Raw genomic sequence first — 18,359 nt, forward strand, 5'->3', positions numbered from 1 at the left:
CGACTCACTATGGTCCTCAGCAGTCATGGAGAATAGCCAGCTCACTGTGGTCCTCAGCAGTCATGGAGAATAGCCGGCTCAGTATGGTCCTCAGCAGTCATGGAGAATAGCCGGCTCAGTATGGTCCTCAGCAGTCATGGAGAATAGCCGGCTCACTGTGGTCCTCAGCAGTCATGGAGAATAGCCGGCTCACTGTGGTCCTCAGCAGTCATGGAGAATAGCCGGCTCACTATGGTCCTCAGCAGTCATAGAGAATAGCCGGCTCAGTATGGTCCTCAGCAGTCATGGAGAATAGCCGGCTCAGTATGGTCCTTATAGCATGGAGAATAGCCGGCTCAGTATGGTCCTCAGCAGTCATGGAGAATAGCCGGCTCACTATGGTCCTCAGCAGTCATGGAGAATAGCCGGCTCACTGTGGTCCTCAGCAGTCATGGAGAATAGCCGGCTCACTATGGTCCTCAGCAGTCATGGAGAATAGCCGGCTCACTATGGTCCTTAGCAGTCATGGAGAATAGCCGGCTCACTATGGTCCTCAGCAGTCATGGAGAATAGCCGGCTCACTATGGTCCTCAGCAGTCATGGAGAATAGCCGGCTCACTATGGTCCTCAGCAGTCATGGAGAATAGCCGGCTCACTATGGTCCTCAGCAGTCATGGAGAATAGCCGGCTCACTGTGGTCCTCAGCAGTCATGGAGAATAGCCGGCTCACTATGGTCCTCAGCAGTCATGGAGAATAGCCGACTCACTATGGTCCTCAGCAGTCATGGAGGATAGCCGGCTCACTATGGTCCTCAGCAGTCATGGAGGATAGCCGGCTCACTGTGGTCCTTATAGCATGGAGAATAGCCGGCTCACTATGGTCCTCAGCAGTCATGGAGAATAGCCGGCTCACTATGGTCCTCAGCAGTCATGGAGAATAGCCGGCTCACTATGGTCCTCAGCAGTCATGGAGAATAGCCGGCTCATTATGGTCCTCAGCAGTCATGGAGAATAGCCGGCTCACTATGGTCCTCAGCAGTCATGGAGAATAGCCGGCTCACTATGGTCCTCAGCAGTCATGGAGAATAGCCGACTCACTATGGTCCTCAGCAGTCATGGAGAATAGCCGGCTCAGTATGGTCCTCAGCAGTCATAGAGAATAGCCGGCTCACTATGGTCCTCAGCAGTCATGGAGGATAGCTGGCTCACTATGGTCCTCAGCAGGCATGAAGAATAGCCGGCTCACTATGGTCCTCAGCAGTCATGGAGAATAGCCGGCTCACTATGGTCCTCAGCAGTCATGGAGAATAGCCGGCTCACTGTGGTCCTCAGCAGTCATGGAGAATAGCCGGCTCACTGTGGTCCTCAGCAGTCATGGAGAATAGCCGGCTCACTATGGTCCTCAGCAGTCATGGAGAATAGCCGGCTCACTGTGGTCCTCAGCAGGCATGGAGAATAGCCGGCTCACTATGGTCCTCAGCAGGCATGGAGAATAGCCGGCTCACTATGGTCCTCAGCAGTCATGGAGAATAGCCGGCTCAGTATGGTCCTCAGCAGTCATGGAGAATAGCCGGCTCACTGTGGTCTTTAGCAGTCATGGAGAATAGCCGACTCACTATGGTCCTCAGCAGTCATGGAGAATAGCCGGCTCAGTATGGTCCTCAGAAGTCATGGAGAATAGCCGGCTCACTGTGGTCCTCAGCAGTCATGGAGAATAGCCGACTCACTGTGGTCCTCAGCAGTCATGGAGAATAGCCGGCTCACTGTGGTCCTCAGCAGTCATGGAGAATAGCCGGCTCACTGTGGTCCTCAGCAGTCATGGAGAATAGCCGGCTCACTGTGGTCCTCAGCAGTCATGGAGAATAGCCGGCTCACTGTGGTCCTCAGCAGTCATGGAGAATAGCTGGCTCACTATGGTCCTCAGCAGTCATGGAGAATAGCCGGCTAACTGTGGTCCTCAGCAGTCATGGAGAATAGCCGACTCACTATGGTCCTCAGCAGTCATGGAGAATAGCCGGCTAACTGTGGTCCTCAGCAGTCATGGAGAATAGCCGGCTCACTATGGTCCTCAGCAGTCATGGAGAATAGCCGACTCACTATGGTCCTCAGCAGTCATGGAGAATAGCCGGCTCAGTATGGTCCTCAGCAGTCATAGAGAATAGCCGGCTCACTATGGTCCTCAGCAGTCATGGAGGATAGCTGGCTCACTATGGTCCTCAGCAGGCATGAAGAATAGCCGGCTCACTATGGTCCTCAGCAGTCATGGAGAATAGCCGGCTCAGTATGGTCCTCAGCAGTCATGGAGAATAGCCGGCTCACTATGGTCCTCAGCAGTCATGGAGAATAGCCGACTCACTATGGTCCTCAGCAGTCATGGAGAATAGCCGGCTCACTGTGGTCCTCAGCAGTCATGGAGAATAGCCGGCTCACTGTGGTCCTCAGCAGGCATGGAGAATAGCCGGCTCACTATGGTCCTCAGCAGGCATGGAGAATAGCCGGCTCACTATGGTCCTCAGCAGTCATGGAGAATAGCCGGCTCAGTATGGTCCTCAGCAGTCATGGAGAATAGCCGACTTACTATGGTCCTCAGCAGTCATGGAGAATAGCCGGCTCACTGTGGTCTTTAGCAGTCATGGAGAATAGCCGACTCACTATGGTCCTCAGCAGTCATGGAGAATAGCCGGCTCAGTATGGTCCTCAACAGTCATGGAGACTAGCCGGCTCACTATGGTCCTCAGCAGTCATGGAGACTAGCCGGCTCACTATGGTCCTCAGCAGTCATGGAGAATAGCCGGCTCACTGTGGTCTTTAGCAGTCATGGAGAATAGCCGACTCACTATGGTCCTCAGCAACCGCACTCGACTCTCGGACCAGTATTTATATTGCCATCTTTTTATTATATTTCATATTTTTTCATATTTTTAATTCCATACGAATCTTCAAAAAGTATTCTTATCAACATAAATAAGTACACCCAATCAGGACGTTTCGGTCATAAGACCTTTGTCAACCAGGTATCTGTGAAAAATAATATATACATACATATTACTCTCATTTTATATATATATATGTCTCTACATATATATATATATCTATATACATCATATTATCAAGGAAATGATTTATCACATGGAGGAAATCAGCCATTGTTCGTCTGTTATCAAAGGGGAGTATATCTCTCATCCCCATACAGGACAGAAGATTCCGATCAAAGGATTTTACACGTGTAATTCATCATTTGTTGTGTACTTATTAAAATGCCCATGTGGTTTGGCATATGTGGGGGAAACGACCCAACGAATCCGTGATAGATTGACCAAACATAAGTCGACTATAAGATGCAAAAATATCCTATTACCAATACCAGCTCATTTTGAAGATAAAGGACATGCCATTTCCCAGTTGAGATATCAAGTTCTGGAAGAAGTCCCCAGACCAAGGAGGGGAGGTAATAGGATTCAAATTTTGAAACAACGAGAATCCTATTGGATCCATAGATTGCGCACTTTAAGTCCTAATGGACTGAATAGGGAATGTGATTTTAATATTAATCTGTAATCCATTCACCGTATTTTCTTAATTTCAGATTGTTTGGGATTCTGTAGGTTATATCGCTTGGAATTTTTGTGCATCACAGAGCATACAGATGTCATCCTTGAACCTGTGATGGGTATGGCGGCTTTCTCACACTACTTTGAATTTTCCTCCTATTATTCTCTCCTTTGATTTTTCCTCCTATTATTCTCTCCTTCTATTCATTTCCAATTTTTTTATTTTATTATTTATTTTATTATCTATTTCCAGTTCTTTGATTTTTTTGCGATTTTTTTTGCTATTTTTTTATTTTTCTACTACTTTATTCCTTCTAGCAGTCTCATATTGCAATGATCTTAACACTCTTATATCTGGTAATAACATCGCTAAAAATCTAGTGATACTTTAGTATACACTAACATAGTGGGTCTCTTGGTTCCCTCTTACACATTAAGTCCTGCAAACGATGGAGTGCGCATGCGCCAGTAAAGATAGATACAGAAAGAGAAAGGGTGGACATGTGACTAGACCTCCGATCACATGACCAGGACAAACACCAGACCGAGGCTTGAATCCTTTGATACGCAGCTCGGCAGTGACTCTGGCCAGCCCACATGACATGATCATATGACACATAGACACAATATGATTGGTGGATATCCACTATCACAGCACGCCCACACCCTTTATAAACCTTGACCGGACGCTCAAACAGCGCTCCGGCCGCCATCTACATACATCCACAACATGTCCGAGGTATATGGATTTTACTTCATTCCTTATGCAGTAAATTTACTTACCATTCATATTCTAACCTGATGCTTTTACTTTACCAGGTTTCCTGCTTTTCTGGAGATTCTTTCTAATTTTCATACCACATGTAGTGTGAGTATATTATGAGCCGCACGCCTAAACAGGTTTCAGTAGTCAATATACAATCATGATTCTGTAACATGATAAATGTCATACCAGTTTGCACTGTTTATTATGACTGAAACGCCACTATGAATAGATATTGATAGATCTGATTGGTGTTTTAACCAATATGAACAGGTGATTTCCTCCATGTGATAAATCATTTCCTTGATAATATGATGTATATAGATATATATATATATATGTAGAGACATATATATATAAAATGAGAGTAATATGTATGTATATATTATTTTTCACAGATACCTGGTTGACAAAGGTCTTATGACCGAAACGTCCTGATTGGGTGTACTTATTTATGTTGATAAGAATACTTTTTGAAGATTCGTATGGAATTAAAAATATGAAAAAATATGAAATATAATAAAAAGATGGCAATATAAATACTGGTCCGAGAGTCGAGTGCGGTTGTTATACAAACACTGACTTTTCCTGTTCAACCTGCACCAATATAGACGGAGTGCACGGACATAATATACTATGGTCCTCAGCAGTCATGGAGAATAGCCGACTCACTGTGGTCCTCAGCAGTCATGGAGAATAGCCGGCTCACTGTGGTCCTCAGCAGTCATGGAGAATAGCCGGCTTACTGTGGTCCTCAGCAGTCATGGAGAATAGCCGGCTCACTGTGGTCCTCAGCAGTCATGGAGAATAGCCGGCTTACTGTGGTCCTCAGCAGTCATGGAGAATAGCCGGCTCACTATGGTCCTCAGCAGTCATGGAGAATAGCCGGCTCACTATGGTCCTCAGCAGTCATGGAGAATAGCCGGCTCACTATGGTCCTCAGCACTCATGGAGAATAGCCGGCTCACTATGGTCCTCAGCAGTCATGGAGAATAGCCGGCTCACTATGGTCCTCAGCAGTCATGGAGAATAGCCGGCTCACTATGGTCCTCAGCAGTCATGGAGAATAGCCGGCTCACTGTGGTCCTCAGCAGTCATGGAGAATAGCCGGCTCACTGTGGTCCTCAGCAGTCATGGAGAATAGCCGGCTCACTATGGTCCTCAGCAGTCATGGAGAATAGCCGGCTCACTATGGTCCTCAGCAGTCATGGAGAATAGCCGGCTCACTATGGTCCTCAGCAGTCATGGAGAATAGCCGACTCACTATGGTCCTCAGCAGTCATGGAAAATAGCCGGCTAACTGTGGTCCTCAGCAGTCATGGAGAATAGCCGGCTCACTATGGTTCTCAGCAGTCATGGAGAATAGCCGACTCACTATGGTCCTCAGCAGTCATGGAGTATAGCCTGCAAAAGAGGAGTCCGTGGAGCCTCATTGAAGAGTCTCAAAACACAGGACTAGCCAGATATCCCTCCGGGAAGGACCCAGCCAAGCGGCAGCTCCTGTTAGGAAACCACCAAATCCACCATATTAAGTGGCCCTATAAGTCAGTGTAATGACAAGGGATAAACCAAGGCTAGGTAACCATCCACAGACAGCTGTTTCGGGGTGTTGCCCCTCATCAGTGTGGAGCAGGATTCTGGCTAGGTGGGAGCAATGCCTAGTAGAGCCATAAGAGAAACAGATCGCTGAACTCAGGGAGAACAGCCAAATGACAACACTGCCGGCTGCTAATGAAAGCGCTCAATGCAGTGAAGTCCTAGGTGCATTGTCCCCTGGGAAACATAAGTATGCAAAAGAGGAGTCCGTGGAGCCTCATTGAAGAGTCTCAAAACACAGGACTAGCCAGATATCCCTCCGGGAAGGACCCAGCCAAGTGGCAGCTCCTGTTAGGAAACCACCAAATCCACCATATTAAGTGGCCCTATAAGTCAGTGTAATGACAAGGGATAAACCAAGGCTAGGTAACCATCCACAGACAGCTGTTTCGGGGTGTTGCCCCTCATCAGTGTGGAGCAGGATTCTTAATTCTTAATATGGTGGATTTGGTGGTTTCCTAACAGGAGCTGCCGCTTGGCTGGGTCCTTCCCGGAGGGATATCTGGCTAGTCCTGTGTTTTGAGACTCTTCAATGAGGCTCCACGGACTCCTCTTTTGCATACTTATGTTTCCCAGGGGGCAATGCACCTAGGACTTCACTGCATTGAGCGCTTTCATTAGCAGCCGGCAGTGTTGTCATTTGGCTGTTCTCCCTGAGTTCAGCAATCTGTTTCTCTTATGGCTCTACTAGGCATTGCTCCCACCTAGCCAGAATCCTGCTCCACACTGATGAGGGGCAACACCCCGAAACAGCTGTCTGTGGATGGTTACCTAGCCTTGGTTTATCCCTTGTCATTACACTGACTTATAGGGCCACTTAATATGGTGGATTTGGTGGTTTCCTAACAGGAGCTGCCGCTTGGCTGGGTCCTTCCCGGAGGGATATCTGGCTAGTCCTGTGTTTTGAGACTCTTCAATGAGGCTCCACGGACTCCTCTTTTGCATACTTATGTTTCCCAGGGGGCAATGCACCTAGGACTTCACTGCATTGAGCGCTTTCATTAGCAGCCGGCAGTGTTGTCATTTGGCTGTTCTCCCTGAGTTCAGCAATCTGTTTCTCTTATGGAAGATAGCCGGCTCACTGTGGTCCTCAGCAGTCATGGAGAATAGCCGTCTCACTATGGTCCTCAGCAGTCATGGAGAATAGCCGACTCACTATGGTCCTCAGCAGTCATGGAGAATAGCCGGCTAACTGTGGTCCTCAGCATTCATGGAGAATAGCCGGCTCACTATGGTCCTCAGCAGTCATGGAGAATAGCCGACTCACTATGGTCCTCAGCAGTCATGGAGGATAGCCTGCAAAAGAGGAGTCCGTGGAGCCTCATTGAAGAGTCTCAAAACACAGGACTAGCCAGATATCCCTCCGGGAAGGACCCAGCCAAGCGGCAGCTCCTGTTAGGAAACCACCAAATCCACCATATTAAGTGGCCCTATAAGTCAGTGTAATGACAAGGGATAAACCAAGGCTAGGTAACCATCCACAGACAGCTGTTTCGGGGTGTTGCCCCTCATCAGTGTGGAGCAGGATTCTGGATAGGTGGGAGCAATGCCTAGTAGAGCCATAAGAGAAACAGATCGCTGAACTCAGGGAGAACAGCCAAATGACAACACTGCCGGCTGCTAATGAAAGCGCTCAATGCAGTGAAGTCCTAGGTGCATTGTCCCCTGGGAAACATAAGTATGCAAAAGAGGAGTCCGTGGAGCCTCATTGAAGAGTCTCAAAACACAGGACTAGCCAGATATCCCTCCGGGAAGGACCCAGCCAAGTGGCAGCTCCTGTTAGGAAACCACCAAATCCACCATATTAAGTGGCCCTATAAGTCAGTGTAATGACAAGGGATAAACCAAGGCTAGGTAACCATCCACAGACAGCTGTTTCGGGGTGTTGCCCCTCATCAGTGTGGAGCAGGATTCTTAATTCTTAATATGGTGGATTTGGTGGTTTCCTAACAGGAGCTGCCGCTTGGCTGGGTCCTTCCCGGAGGGATATCTGGCTAGTCCTGTGTTTTGAGACTCTTCAATGAGGCTCCACGGACTCCTCTTTTGCATACTTATGTTTCCCAGGGGGCAATGCACCTAGGACTTCACTGCATTGAGCGCTTTCATTAGCAGCCGGCAGTGTTGTCATTTGGCTGTTCTCCCTGAGTTCAGCAATCTGTTTCTCTTATGGCTCTACTAGGCATTGCTCCCACCTAGCCAGAATCCTGCTCCACACTGATGAGGGGCAACACCCCGAAACAGCTGTCTGTGGATGGTTACCTAGCCTTGGTTTATCCCTTGTCATTACACTGACTTATAGGGCCACTTAATATGGTGGATTTGGTGGTTTCCTAACAGGAGCTGCCGCTTGGCTGGGTCCTTCCCGGAGGGATATCTGGCTAGTCCTGTGTTTTGAGACTCTTCAATGAGGCTCCACGGACTCCTCTTTTGCATACTTATGTTTCCCAGGGGGCAATGCACCTAGGACTTCACTGCATTGAGCGCTTTCATTAGCAGCCGGCAGTGTTGTCATTTGGCTGTTCTCCCTGAGTTCAGCAATCTGTTTCTCTTATGGAGGATAGCCGGCTCACTGTGGTCCTCAGCAGTCATGGAGAATAGCCGGCTCACTATGGTCCTCAGCAGTCATGGAGAATAGCCGGCTCACTATGGTCCTCAGCAGTCATGGAGAATAGCCGGCTCACTGTGGTCCTCAGCAGTCATGGAGAATAGCCGGCTCACTGTGGTCCTCAGCAGTCATGGAGAATAGCCGGCTCACTATGGTCCTCAGCAGTCATGGAGAATAGCCGGCTCACTATGGTCCTCAGCAGTCATGGAGAATAGCCGGCTCACTATGGTCCTGTAACGCCTGGAGTAGTGGATCCACTGGACCGGCACCAGCGATGGCACTAACCTCACCAGGGAGCGGAGTCTAAGGGGCCGCTGGTTTTCACCAGAGCCCGCCGCAAGGCGGGATGGACTTGCTGCGGCAGGCGACCCCCAGGTCGCTACCCCTGGCTTGGTTGCTGGTGACGGCAGGCGAGGCGTGGCAGGAGCAGTAGGCGTGTCCGCAGGTGACAGGCTGAACTCAGGAGCCACGGTGACACAGGGGAACAGGAACCAGGAACACAGACTAGGGACCAGGTAACGGAATAGGAACCAGGAACAAGGACTAGGGACCAGGTAACGGGAAGGAATCAGGAACAAGGACTAGGAACCAGGTAGCGAACGGGAATCAGGAACAACAGGGAGCTGGGCCAAACGCTAAGGAAGCATGTAGACGCTCCAACACAAGGGACAGGGCATGCTGGGATTTATAGGGGAGTGATTGGGTGCAACTACCAATTAGGAGCGCACTGCCCCTTTAAATCTGAGACAGCCGGCGCGCGCGCGCCCTAGGAGGCGGGGACGCGCGCGCCGGCCGGCACAGCGAGAGACAGGAGCGTGGAGAGGTGAGGCGCCCCCCGGGGCCGAAGTAATAGCAGCGCCGGGTCCCTGACTATGGACACCGGCTGCTGCATGGGGCAGGAGGCGGTCGCGGCGGCGGCCTGGAACGCGGGACGCCGCTGCGGCCGTGACAGGTCCTCAGCAGTCATGGAGAATAGCCGGCTCACTATGGTCCTCAGCAGTCATGGAGAATAGCCGGCTCACTATGGTCCTCAGCAGTCATGGAGAATAACCGGCTCACTATGGTCCTCAGCACTCATGGAGAATAGCCGGCTCACTATGGTCCTCAGCAGTCATGGAGAATAGCCGGCTCACTGTGGTCCTCAGCAGTCATGGAGAATAGCCGGCTCACTATGGTCCTTATAGCATGGAGAATAGCCGGCTCACTGTGGTCCTCAGCAGTCATGGAGAATAGCCGGCTCACTGTGGTCCTCAGCAGTCATGGAGAATAGCCGGCTCACTATGGTCCTCAGCAGTCATGGAGAATAGCCGGCTCACTATGGTCCTCAGCAGTCATGGAGGATAGCCGGCTCACTATGGTCCTCAGCAGTCATGGAGAATAGCCGACTCACTATGGTCCTGAGCAGTCATGGAGAATAGCCGGCTCACTATGGTCCTTAGCAGTCATGGAGAATAGCCGGCTCACTATGGTCCTCAGCAGTCATGGAGAATAGCCGGCTCACTATGTTCCTTAGCAGTCATGGAGAATAGCCGGCTCACTATGGTCCTTATAGCATGGAGAATAGCCGGCTCACTATGGTCCTCAGCAGTCATGGAGAATAGCCGGCTCACTGTGGTCCTCAGCAGTCATGGAGAATAGCCGGCTCACTATGGTCCTTATAGCATGGAGAATAGCCGGCTCACTGTGGTCCTCAGCAGTCATGGAGAATAGCCGGCTCACTGTGGTCCTCAGCAGTCATGGAGAATAGCCGGCTCACTATGGTCCTCAGCAGTCATGGAGAATAGCCGGCTCACTATGGTCCTCAGCAGTCATGGAGGATAGCCGGCTCACTATGGTCCTCAGCAGTCATGGAGAATAGCCGACTCACTATGGTCCTGAGCAGTCATGGAGAATAGCCGGCTCACTATGGTCCTTAGCAGTCATGGAGAATAGCCGGCTCACTATGGTCCTCAGCAGTCATGGAGAATAGCCGGCTCACTATGTTCCTTAGCAGTCATGGAGAATAGCCAGCTCACTATGGTCCTCAGCAGTCATGGAGAATAGCCGGCTCACTATGGTCCTCAGCAGTCATGGAGAATAGCCGGTTCACTATGGTCCTCAGCAGTCATGGAGAATAGCCGGCTCACTATGGTCCTCAGCAGTCATGGAGGATAGCCGACTCACTATGGTCCTCAGCAGTCATGGAGGATAGCCGTCTCACTATGGTCCTCAGCAGTCATGGAGAATAGCCGGCACAGTATGGTCCTCAGCAGTCATGGAGAATAGCCGGCTCACTATGGTCCTCAGCAGTCATGGAGAATAGCCATCTCACGATGGTCCTTAGCAGTCATGGAGGATAGCCGTCTCACTATGGTCCTCAGCAGTCATGGAGAATAGCCGGCTCACTATGGTCCTCAGCAGTCATGGAGAATAGCCGGCTCACTGTGGTCCTCAGCAGTCATAGAGAATAGCCGACTCAGTTGTCTATTTTCTATCATCTGTAAGGATCAGTTTGTACTTATCATTTAGGTCCTGATCTAACATAGTATTTAGCGGATTCACAGTGAGGGATAACGTCCATTCTCAGGAAGGAGCTCGGCATTCTATTAAAACTGCAGTATACTTTTTCTCTTTTTAAAAAATGTGCATATTTAAAAAAATAAACAACACTAATTTGTTATTTTATGAAATTGTTAAAAATCAATGTTAATAAGTCAATAGTGCAGAAACAGTGCAAATGGTGTCAGCATCAGGGTCCAAACATCCTGAACCAGCCGTTCATGATTATATAATCACTGATATTTACCGCACCACATCGCGCATGACTGGCGTAATATCGTGCAAAAAATATACTCCTATCTGTACTGATTGTGCATCAAGGGTTTCACTGCTCAGGTCCTTATCACTCATAGGATTTAGCTTCCTCACATACAGTTGGCTATTCTCCATGCCTGATAAGGACCTTTTCCATCTCCAATACACTGAGAGGGTTCATACTGCTCAGGTCCTTATCACTCATAGGATTTAGCCGCATCACGTACAGTTGGCTATTCTCCATGCCTGATAAGGATCTTTTCCATCTCCTATACACTGAGAGGGTTCATAGTGCTCAGGTCCTTATCACTCATGGGATTTAGCTTCCTCACGTACAGTTGGCTATTCTCCATGCCTGATAAGGACCTTTTCCATCTCTTATGGACTGAGAGGGTTCATACTGCTCAGGTCCTTATCGCTCATGGGATTTAGCTGCCTCACATACAGTTGGCTATTCTCCATGCCTGATAAGGACCTTTTACATCTCCTATACAATTTAAGGGATTCATACTGCTCAGGTCCTTATCACTCATAGGATTTAGCCGCATCACGTACAGTTGGCTATTCTCCATGCCTGATAAGGACCTTTTCCATCTCCTATACACTGAGAGGGTTCATAGTGCTCAGGTCCTTATCAATCATGGGATTTAGCTTCCTCACGTACAGTTGGCTATTCTCCATGCCTGATAACGACCTTTTACATCTCTTAAGGACCTGAGCAGTATGAACCCTCTCAGTCCATAAGAGATGTAAAAGGTCCTTATCAGGCATGGAGAATAGCCAACTGTATGTGAGGAAGCTAAATCCTATGAGTGATAAGGCCCTTAGCAGTATGAATCCCTTAAATTGTATAAGAGATGGAAAAGGTCCTTATCAGCCATGGAGAATAGCCAACTGTACGTGAGGAAGCTAAATCTCATGAGTGATAAGGACCTGAGCAGTACGAACCCTCTCAGTCCATAAGATGGAAAAGGTCCTTATCAGGCATGGAGAATAGCCAACTGTACGTGAGAAAGCTAAATCCCATGAGTGATAAGGACCTGAGCAGTATGAACCCTCTCAGTCCATAAGAGATGGAAAAGGTCCTTATCAGGCATGGAGAATAGCCAACTGTACGTGAGGCGGCTAAATCCCATGAGTGATAAGGACCTGAGCAGTATGAACCCTCTCAGTTTATAGGAGATGGAAAAGGTCCTTATCAGGCATGGAGAATAGCCAACTGTACGTGAGGAAGCTAAATCCCATGAGCGATAAGGACCTGAGCAGTATGAACCCTCTCAGTCCATATCGCTCATGGGATTTAGCTTCCTCACATACAGTTGGCTATTCTCCATGCCTGATAAGGACCTTTTCCATCTCCTATACATTGTAAGGGTTTCATACAGCTCAGATCCTTATCACTCTTGGGATTTAGCTGGAAAGTGGATCAATATACCTGGCACATCTGCCCTCTTGAAAATAGCTTATTCACGGTGAGTAGATATACCAGGTACATAGATCCACTTGGAAATAACTTAGTGCGAGGATGCTAAATCCAAATTAATCTATGTACTCAGTACATCTGCTCTTTTATAACCTGGATCTATGTACCTGGTACACCTGCTCACACTGAATGAGCCATTTCCAAATGAGCAGAAGTACCAGGTACATAGATCCACTTGGAAATCGCTTATTCTCTCTAAGGCCATGTTCACGCATGTTTGCGCAGCAGAGTGATACGGTACGTGCAAAACTGGCCTAAGTAAGTTATTGTGGGCTAATGGACCTTAAAATGGGCAGATATATCTAGTACATTAGCCCAAATAATACTAAATCCAAGTGGGCTAATGGACCTTGCAGTGTGTGTAATGACTGAGCCTGTACAGCACCTTATAGTGGGTATAATGACTGGGCCTGTACAGGACCTTATAGCGGGTGTAATGACTGGGCCTGTACAGGACCTTATAGCGGGTGTAATGACTGGGCCTGTACAGGACCTTATAGCAGGTGTAATGACTGGGCCTGTACAGCATCTTATAGCGGGTGTATTGACTGGGCCTGTACAGGACCTTATAGCGGGTGTAATGACTGGGCCTGTACAGGACCTTATAGCGGGTGTAATGACTGGGCCTGTACAGGACCTTATAGCGGGTGTAATGACTGCACCTGTACAGCACCCTATAGTGGGTGTAATGACTGGGCCCGTACAGTATCCTATAGCGGGTGTAATCAGGGGCGAAGTTATGTCTGCCCCCCCCCCTCAACATGCACTCCACAACAATAGACCGCTGTGTGCTGCCCTCAGTAGTATATACCTCTTGAGCACTACCACTAGTAATATATACTACTCGTGTGCTGCCCCCATAAGTATATACCCCTTGTGTCCTGCCCCCAGTAGTATATACCCCTTGTGTGCTTCCCCCAGTAGTATATAACCCCCGTGTGCTCCCCCAGAAGTATATAGACCTCCTGTGTGCTGCCCCAGTTGTATATAGACCCCCTGTGTGCTGCAACCAGTCGTATATACCCACTGTGTGCTGCCCCCAGTTGTATATACCCCGTGTGCTCCCCCACTAGTATATAGCCCCCCTGTGTGCTCCCTCAGGGGTATTTAGCCCCCCTGTGTGCTCCCCCACTTGGATATAGACCTCCTGTGTGCTCCCCCACTTGGATATAGACCCCTGTGTGCTCCTCCAGTTGTATATAAATCCTCTGTGTGGTTCCCCCAGTGGTATATAGACCCCCTGTGTGCCCCACCAGTATTATATAGACCCCTTGTGTGCTGCCCCAGTAGTATACAGACCCCTGTGTGCTCCCCCAGTTATATATAGACCCCCTGTGTGCTTTCCCCAGCAGTATATAGACCACCTGTGTGCCTCACCAGTAGTATATAGACCCCTGTATGTTCCCCCAGTAGTATATAGACCCCCTGTGTGCCCCACCAGTAGTATATAAACCCCTGTGTGCTCCACCAGTAGTATATAGACCCCCTGTGTGATCCCACAGTAGTATATAGCCCCCCGTATGCTCCCCCACTTGGATATAGACCTCCTGTGTGCTCTCCAAGTTGTATATAGACCCCATTCTGCTGCCCCAAGTAGTATATAGACCCCCTGTGTGCTGTCCCCAGTAGTATATAGACCCCTCTGTGAAGCCCCAGTAGTCTATAGCCCCCTGTGTGCTCCCCCAGTTATATATAGCGCCCCCTGTGTGCTCCCCCAGTTATTGATAGCCCCCCTGTTTGCTCCACCTGTTATATAGCCCCCGTGTGCTCCCCCCATTTATATAGACCCCCGATGTGCGCTCCCCCAGTTAAACAGACCCCTGTGTGCTCCCCCTCCCATATAGTATATAACACAATAAAACAAACACTTATACTCACCTGGGTCCGGGCGTCTCCTCTTCTCTTCACTCTTGTGGCCGCAGGAAGGGTTTTCCCTGCGGAAACAAGAGGCCGCACTTCCCTTGTCCTGGCGCCGATGCTCCAGTGATGTCACTGGAGCGCCGACACCACAAGGACAAAGCCGCCACTTGTGACCGCAGGGAAAACCCTTTCTGCAGCCACAAGAGTGACTGACAGGAAGGGAGCCAATGTCTCCCGCCCTGTCAGTGCTGCTGCTGCTGCTGCATGTAACTATGAGCGCTCATTACTAGTGCTCATAGTTACAGTTCAGATGGCAGCAGCGAGCGGGGCATCGGCCCTGTCCAGCCATCTTGAGCACAAGAGCAGGGCGTGGGGGCCTCCTTGGATGTTGGGGGCCCCAAGCGATCGCTTGGGGTGCTTGGTGCCAAAGATCGACACTGGGTGTAATGACTGGGCATGTATGTAAGGTAGTGTATAGATTTTATTTTGGGCATATTATCAGATCCATGTTTTCCAATGTTCCTACCATAATTCATCCATTCCTTGGTTTTCAGCTAATATGCTGCAGTTAGGTGGCTGACGTTTTTATGGTGGTAAGGAGCATCTGTTTTGGCCCTTCACAGTACCAGGTACTGGGGACAGCTTCCACTACTAAGCCTGTAAAGTAGGGCTGTGTGATACCGCCAAAAAATAAAATCACGATTTTAAAATTTTAGACAATTCTCTATTTTTCTCCTTGCAGCATCAGATAGTATTTTGCTTCCCAGTGTAACAGTGCTCCCCCTGTGCCCCCATGCAGTAGACAAGCCATGTGTGCCCCATATAAGTAATTCTGCTAAATATGTGCAACTCTGTACCCCATATAGGATAGATCTAATTTTCTACCTGCATCTAGGTAGGGTGTAGTAGTAGAAGTATAGTGGATAAGGAGTGTAGTAATACAGGTACAGACGAGAGGTGTAGTAGTACTATCGGTATAGATGAGGGGTGTAGTAGTAGTACAGGTATAGATGAGGGGTGTAGTAGTAGTACAGGTATAGATGAGGGGTGTAGTAGTACAGGTATAGATGGGGGGTGTAGTAGTACAGGTATAGATGGGGGGTGTAGTAGTAGTACAGGTATAGATGGGGGGTGTAGTAGTACAGGTATAGATGAGGGGTGTAGTAGTAGTACAGGTATAGATGAGGGGTGTAGTAGTAGTAATACAGGTACAGACGAGAGGTGTAGTAGTACTATCGGTATAGATGAGGGGTGTAGTAGTAGTAAAGGTACAGATGAGGGGTGTAGTAGTACTACAGGTATAGATGAGGGGTGTAGTAGTACTACAGGTATAGATGAGGGGTGTAGTAGTAGTACAGGTATAGATGAGGTGTGTAGTAGTAGTACAGGTATAGATGAGGGGTGTAGTAGTAGTACAGGTATAGATGAGGGGTGTGGTGGTAGTAGTACAGGTATAGATGAGGGGTGCAGTAGTAGTACAGGTATAGATGAGGGGTGTAGTAGTACTACAGGTATAGATGAGGGGTGTAGTAATAGTAGAAAAGGTAAAGATGAGGGGTGCAGTAGTAGTACAGGTATAGATGAGGGGTGTAGTAGTACTACAGGTATAGATGAGAGGTGTAGTAGTACAGGTATAGATAAGGGGTGTAGTAATAGTACAGGTACAGATGAGGGGTGTAGTAGTACAGGTATAGATGAGGGGTGTAGTAGTAGTACAGGTATAGATGAGGGGTGTAGTAGTAGTACAGGTATAGATGAGGGATGTAGTAGTAGTACAGGTATAGATGAGGGATGTAGTAGTAGTACAGGTATAGATGAGGGGTGTAGTAATAGTAGTACAGGTATAGATGAGGGGTGTAGTAGTATAGGTATAGATGAGGGGTGTAGTAGTAGTAGTACAGGTATAGATGAGGGGTGTAGTAGTAGTACAGGTATAGATGAGGGGTGTAGTAGTAGTACAGGTATAGATGAGGGGTGTAGTAGTAGTACAGGTATAAATGGGGGTGTAGTAGTACAGGTATAGATGAGGGGTGTAGTAGTAGTAATACAGGTATAGATGAGGGATGTAGTAGTAGTACAGGTATAGATGAGGGGTGTAGTAGTAGTACAGGTATAGATGAGGGGTGTAGTAATAGTAGTACAGGTATAGATGAGGGGTGTAGTAGTAGTACAGGTATAGATGAGGGGTGTAGTAGTAGTACAGGTATAGATGAGGGGTGTAGTAGTAGTAGTACAGGTATAGATGAGGGGTGTAGTAGTAGTAGTACAGGTATAGATGAGGGGTGTAGTAGTACAGGTATAGATGAGGGGTGTAGTAGTAGTAGTAGTACAGGTATAGATGAGGGGTGTAGTAGTAGTACAGGTATAGATGAGGGGTGTAGTAGTAGTAGTACAGGTATAGATGAGGGGTGTAGTAGTACAGGTATAGATGAGGGGTGTAGTAGTAGTAGTAGTAGTAGTAGTACAGGTATATATGAGGGGTGTAATAATAGTACAGGTATAGATGAGGGGTGTAGTAGTAGAACAGGTAGAGATGAGGGGTGTAGTAGTAGTAGTACAGGTATAGATGAGGGGTGTAGTAGTAGTAGTACAGGTATAGATGAGGGGTGTAGTAATAGTAGTACAGGTATAGATGAGGGGTGTAGTAGTAGTACGGGTATAGATGAGGGGTGCAGTAGTAGTAGTACAGGTATAGATGAGGGGTGTAGTAGTAGTACAGGTATAGATGAGGGGTGTAGTAGTAGAACAGGTAGAGATGAGGGGTGTAGTAGTAGTAGTACAGGTATAGATGAGGGGTGTAGTAGTAGTAGTACAGGTATAGATGAGGGGTGTAGTAATAGTAGTACAGGTACAGATGAGGGGTGTAGTAGTAGTAGTACAGGTATAGATGAGGGGTGTAGTAGTAATAGTACAGGTATAGATGAGGGGTGCAGTAATAGTAGTACAGGTACAGATGAGGGGTGTAGTAGTAGTAGTACAGGTATAGATGAGGGGTGTAGTAATAGTAGTACAGGTATAGATGAGGGGTGTAGTAATAGTAGTACAGGTATAGATGAGGGGTGTAGTAATAGTAGTACAGGTATAGATGAGGGGTGTAGTAGTAGTAGTAGTACAGGTATAGATGAGGGGTGTAGTAGTAGTACAGGTATAGATGAGGGGTGTAATAATAGTACAGGTATAGATGAGGGGTGTAGTAGTACAGGTATAGATGAGGGGTGTAGTTGTAGTACAAGTATAGATGAGGGGTGTAGTAGTACAGGTATAGATGAGGGGTGTAGTAGTAGTACAGTTATAGATGAGGGGTGTAGTAGTAGTACAGGTATAGATGAGGGGTGTAGTAGTAGTAGTACAGGTATAGATGAGGGGTGTAGTAGTAGTACAGGTATAGATGAGGGGTGTAGTAGTAGTAGTACAGGTATAGATGAGGGGTGTAGTAGTAGTACAGTTATAGATGAGGGGTGTAGTAGTAGTAGTACAGGTATAGATGAGGGGTGTAGTAGTAGTACAGGTATAGATGAGGGGTGTAGTAGTAGTACAGGTATAGATGAGGGGTGTAGTAGTAGTACAGGTATAGATGAGAGGTGTAGTAGTACAGGTATAGATGAGGGGTGTAGTAGTAGTACAGGTATAGAGGATTGGTGTAGTAGTAGTACAGGTATAGATGAGGGGTGTAGTAATAGTACAGGTATAGATGAGGGGTGTAGTAGTAGTACAGGTATAGATGAGGGG

At 48.1% G+C, this 18,359-nt stretch overlaps 1 long non-coding RNA gene across 1 annotated transcript; it reads left to right on the forward strand.

Annotated features, from left to right (window-relative positions):
- Nucleotides 1–4,196: 4,196 nt before the first annotated feature.
- LOC138767196 (uncharacterized) lies at nucleotides 4,197–4,838 on the forward strand. The gene is made up of 3 exons (XR_011358775.1): nucleotides 4,197–4,269; nucleotides 4,350–4,398; nucleotides 4,692–4,838. It is a non-coding gene; the product is annotated as an uncharacterized lncRNA (long non-coding RNA).
- The last annotated feature ends 13,521 nt before the right edge of the window (nucleotides 4,839–18,359 follow it).

Source organism: Dendropsophus ebraccatus, chromosome 11 (assembly GCF_027789765.1).
Source record: "Dendropsophus ebraccatus isolate aDenEbr1 chromosome 11, aDenEbr1.pat, whole genome shotgun sequence".
In the NCBI taxonomy this organism is placed as follows: Eukaryota; Metazoa; Chordata; class Amphibia; order Anura; family Hylidae; genus Dendropsophus; species Dendropsophus ebraccatus.